Below are 5772 nucleotides of genomic sequence, written 5' to 3'. Positions count from 1 at the left end.
AAACGGGCATGCTCTTTTACAGTTGTAACTAGTAACTATAAAAAGTTGTAAAATTTTAAGTCTTATAAAGATTAATTAGGCCCCTTAACTTTGTCCAATTGTGAAATTAGGCCCCATAAGTTTTATTTGAAGCAATTAAGCCCCCTAAGTTTCACCAAAAGTGAAATTCAACCCCATTTTTATAATTTTCACCAAATTCTTATATTAAAATCACTTTTGATACAATTTAACAAATATAAAATGTTTTGTTTTAAAATTTTAGAACTTTTATATTTATATTAAAAATTGAGAATTGTTTTATTTTGAATTTTATAGTATATAGACATTTTATTATATATGTATGAATATTATATAAATTATAAACGATTTACTAAATATGTATGTAAAAGTGTTCTTCAATGATTAATAAATTATGTAGAAATTCTTAAAGTTGCAATTAGTAATTTTTAGTTATTTAATAAATTATTTAATACTAATATAAAATGTTTTTAATTAAAATTCTTGTGAAAATTTTAAAAATGGGGTTGAATTTCACTTTTGGTGAAACTTAAGGGGCTTGATTGCTCCAAATAAAACTTATGGGGCCTAATTTCACAATTGAACAGAGTTAAGGGGCCTAATTACCACTTTCACGCTTTATAAAAAGTAGTAGAATTAATTAATTTTACACAAACTTAGTTTTTATTAATCCAACCTCCTGTCAAGCCCAACTTTAACGAACCCTAAAAAATTGCAAAAAAACCCCCCCAAATCAATCTCTCATTCAATTGAACAGGAAAATTGTCACGATGACTGAAAGTAACGATGCAATCAACGGAGCTTTTGATCACTGAAGAGTTCCGACATAATAAAAGATTAGCTCAGCCTCTGTGGATTCTGATTGGACAGCAGCTCTGAACTTCTCCGAAAACAACAATTACAATAATCTGCATTGGAGGAGAAGTTCTAATAATGAGTGGCTCTACTGGAGATAATGCAGAAAGCCATTCCAAGCTTCAATTATTCGATCAAAAATCCAACCAATTAGTTTGCATATCAAACTCTACAAAGTGGAAAGAAGTTGTCTTTCTTTAACCATAAGAGAGCTATTCTCCTTGATATCAAAATTAAAACGCCCAACGATGTGGATATAGAGGAACTTCAGTCGAGTGTTGAGAACACTCACTAGTAGAAAAAACCCCTATAACGACGCGGTTATCGTGGCGGTTCTAATAGAAATGACGCAAAAAGCCCAAAAAAGGGCGGGAACAAATTTTTTATGGGGTAGAAGGTCTATTACGACGGTTTAAATTGTAAACCGACGTGATAATATAAACTATTTATGGCGATTTCAAATTAAAAACGCCACTATAAGTCATTTATGGTGGTTGTATTGACAACCGACGTTATTAACAATGCTAAAAATAATGTTAAGGTAGTGTTTGGATATACGGAATTGATTTCATTTCCATGATTTCAATTATAGAAATTGAAATGTTTGAATTCAATTCCAAATCCAATTCCAAAATTACATTTGGGAAACCCGTGGAATTGGAATTGGAATTGGAATTGAATTTGGGCGAGGCGGGTATGGGTCGAGACCGTTGTATGTTTTATATTTGAAAAAATTAAATATTGTCTCGAAAAATATTTGCGATCGGAAAAAATATCATAAATAAAAATATTGTGATGAAATTTGCGTCAAAAAATAAAACGTAAGAATTCATGGAATTGAAATGGCTAGTATATGGTAGATATTTGAGAACCCCAAACTAGCTTGGAATTGATAAGGAATTGAGTCAATTCCAATTCCAAATTCTAGGGGTTCCCAAATAGACCTGGCAAAAGTATACCGAACCCGAAAAACCGATCAAAAATACCTGAATCGACACCTGACCGTACATCCGAAAGGTATAACTGAACTTCACCCCGAAACCTGAATTGATTCGAAATTGAACCGAATTTGTAATATCCGAAATAGATCAAAGATCGAATGAACGTGGACCGTTTCAACCTGAATTGTTTTAATCCGAACCGATATATACCTGAACTGATTTCAACCCGTACATTGATGACTGAAACCCAACATTGAAACCCGAAATGACCCGAATATACCTAGGCGTCACATCTAAGGTGTCTTTTTGTACATGTGTATCACCCATTTGACCTCAATGAATTATTATTATATCATAGTTATACAAAAAAAAAAACATTATATATTACTTTTTAAAAATAAAAATTATTTGTATTATATACAAAAAAAACGTTATATATTACTTCTTGACATCCGATCTGATTATGACCTGACTCGAATCTCATTTGCTTGATATTGACCCGACTTGAACCTTATTTGCTCCGATATTGACCCGACTCGAACCTGAACCGATCTGAAATATCTACAATCGATTAAAAGTGAAAACTGAATCCAACTTGAGTTGAACCGAACTGAAATCGAAAAAAAAGATAAACCGAAATAACCCGATCCGAAAGAACCCAAACCGAAATTGATCCGATTAACCCATTTGCCACCTCTATAATCCCAAACACTTGAAATATTTCATTTCTAGAATTCAATTCCAATTCAAGGTTCGTGACTTTATTTTTTAATTAAAAACCGCCGTCTTAGGTGTATGTGGCGCTTGTAATTACAAGTTTACAACTGACCCTAAATATAATCAAAAGCCCTTTTGTATTACACATAATGAATCGCATAACTTCTTCATCTTCCTAAACCACGCATCATGAGTCCTTCCATCATCATTACCCACACCGACCACCGTCAACTCTCTCTACTCACGCTAGCGTCGACCATTACCACTATCCAAGCCAAGTTCAACTCCGTCTACACACGCCAATTTCAACTCCGACAACTCACTTTTCGAACTCGCTCCTACTGGTTGTTTCCACAACAATCGGTACTACTGATTGTTTCCGGACACCACGAAGCAACGACGCATCCATCCTATCCTCTCTCGTGTGCTCGCCTCTGATTTAGCCGGTAGTTCGTAATCAGGTATGATGTTTTCTTTCATTTTTTTAACTCATCGAATTTCATCTGTTTTTTCGAGGATTTGAATTTGTTTCTCATCTAATTTCGGTTTTCTTATCAGTTTGGGTTTAGGGATTCTATTATTATTATTATTATCATTTTAATCTTCAATTAAGTTTTAAGGTTAGGGATTTCAATTAAATTTCAGTCAATTGGGAGATAATTCATTTTCTACTGAGGTTCAATTGCATGAGGGAGATAGCAGATTTACTTGAATCAATCTTGGACCTCAAGACTGCTCCTCCAACATTCAGCGTTCAATTGTCATGTTCGTAATGTGCAGGTTTTTTTTCTTACTTTTAGTTTATTGTTCTCAATATGTTGTTTTGTTTATTCTTAAATATTTTTTATTTACTGAAATAAAGACATACTATGCACTGGAATAGAATAGATGTTGCCATTGTAATATATATTCTTTTTTTCTAAGCACAACAACTTCTAGCTTAGCCGGTAATAGCCTAACCTGCTTCCCCCTGCGGCAAACCTTTTTGTATTGTATTTCTTTAATCAATTAACTTCACTCTTGAAACAATCTTCTTTGCATTTCTTTAATCAACTGATTTTGCTAAGTGAACGTACACCATTTATTTCTTAGTTTTAAATAAAATTGATTTAAGTTAATGGTGTTGATTGAGATAGTGCTTGATGGACTCGGTTAGTTCGCCCAAATGTCTCCAAACTTTCTTATTGGCGTTTTGACAGCAAGAGCATGACTGCATACCATGTCAGTCTAAAATTCATAGCATTGGCGTTAACTATAGCATCCTACGTCATTTCCTTTTGTATATTCTGTCACACTATCAAGCCATGTCAAAGCCTTTTAGATAGTTGTTTAAGGATCCATTATCTGTCTCCTTGAAATTTTGTGCTAGATGGAGCATGATAGCAGAGCAGACTGCAATAAATGACGAAAACATGGAAGAAGAAACTGAGATGAACTTTTTTCGATCTAAGGAAATTAATCGTGGTGCTGAACACTTTCTTAAGAATGTTGGGGCATTTTCAAATGGTAAAATTTCTTGGAAAACTGGTTGTGTGCAGATGAGCAGCTTCACCCTCAACTTAGTTCTTGGCTGTCAGGGTAAGTATCATTTTATTTACAATGAGAAACTCTCTTATCTTGCAGCTTTTCAGTTATATCAAAAACATATTTTTGGTTATATAATTGTCTTTTGACTTGCTGTCCGGATTGTCCGACTCTTTAAATCAGATGGTAAAGTTTCATGAGGTAACTGTTAAAGAAATATAATACAATTCCAAAAGAAAAGATCTGAATTGTGAAAAGATGTGAGGGTTTGGTTCTAAAGTGAAATGCATTGTTAGGTCGTAGTGTAGACATACAGCCAAAGTGAAGTATTGAAATATCATATTCTATGATGTAACAAAGTCGAAATTTCATCTATTAATGTGAAAAACCCCAAGTTTGTTTTTTTATAGTCGTTTCCCATAATTCATTGTTTGTACGGTGCACACTTATACCTAAAAGTGTCATATTGTGCTAAAAGCTTTGACTATGTCTTAGCACACCACCACCAACTTTACCCCAGTGACTCAATAGCTCCCATTACTTACGAGGTAAGAGAGGGTTTGATGTACACAACTGGCAATCTTACCCTTGTTGTAAGCAACACCTAAGACTATGTCTCGGGTCACCAAAATGGAAAATTTCTCACATGAATCACCAAAGTGGAAGTTGCAATACCTAGGACAGCAAAGTGCATTTTTTTGGGTGGTATTGCATTAATTTTGTCATTGTTACTTCCACTAACGAGTTAATATCCATTTGAGATTGACAGACATATGCAAGTTAAAATGACAAGGAGAAAGTTTTATGTTTATCTGCATTTGTTAAGAATATTATTGAATGATTTATACACAAAATTATTAATTTCTGCAAAAGGAAAATACTGAACTACCTGTTGCACCTGCTTATGTTGATTTTTGATTGACGACGTATACTATATGATTTATTGGAGGGTGATTTACATGTTTTGAGTATCATCAAGTTCAAAATCACATCTGTCGGCAAGTTCATCATCGAAGGCTCTAAGCGGTTACCAGAGCACAGAACAAGTACTGCATATCATCGTGAAGCCACAATGCAGCTTGAAGATGAGGTCTAGTTCTGGTTCAATAATTTCTGTAGACTTAGCAAATCACAGCGAGATTACGTGAACCCTCTCTTCAGGTAGGTGGGCGCTGCTTATAGACTGCCTTGTGGATGACAATAGTCGGAATCGTCATTCAACTATGGTCCGTGAGCTCTGTGAAAAGTGGTTGGTTACTCTTGATAGGCTGCCAGAAAAGATACTGTATTTTAAGCGCCATACCCATGACCGATTGTCTAGTGTTAGACACATGTTTGTGAAGTAATATAAAGATTTGAAGTAACAAAGATTATTACATCAACAACTTCTTACCATAAAACAGTCATACTGTAGCTTTTGCCTTTAAAGTTAGATTTATTTTGTCATGAATCCTCATAATAAATTAATTGGATCATACTCAAAATAAACCGAATTGACCTAATCATACTCATTCAAAGATATCCGAAGTTACTTGAATCGTAGTAAATCGTTCACATGGTTTTTTACGTTTGATTGAAATACTTCTTACAAAATATAAATATGTAAATCATTAGTGAAATTACAGGGAGATACAACGTAAAATTAGACCTTTGTACACATACTGATACGAGTAGCGGAAGCTTAACGAATTTTAACAAACTTGAAACTTGACACGTG

At 33.9% G+C, this 5772-nt stretch overlaps 1 long non-coding RNA gene across 1 annotated transcript; it reads left to right on the top strand.

Moving 5' to 3' along the window:
• Nucleotides 1-2660: 2660 nt before the first annotated feature.
• On the top strand, nucleotides 2661-5437 carry LOC141657917 (uncharacterized). Its single transcript, XR_012548887.1, has 3 exons — nucleotides 2661-2992; nucleotides 3177-3311; nucleotides 3901-5437. It is a non-coding gene; the product is annotated as an uncharacterized LOC141657917 (long non-coding RNA).
• Nucleotides 5438-5772: the final 335 nt, after the last annotated feature.

The sequence above is a fragment of the Silene latifolia genome, chromosome 1 (genome assembly GCF_048544455.1).
Source record: "Silene latifolia isolate original U9 population chromosome 1, ASM4854445v1, whole genome shotgun sequence".
Lineage (NCBI taxonomy): Eukaryota > Viridiplantae > Streptophyta > Magnoliopsida > Caryophyllales > Caryophyllaceae > Silene > Silene latifolia.
Note: the sequence above shows the minus strand (reverse complement) of the source record. Positions and strands in the feature narration are given on the sequence as shown.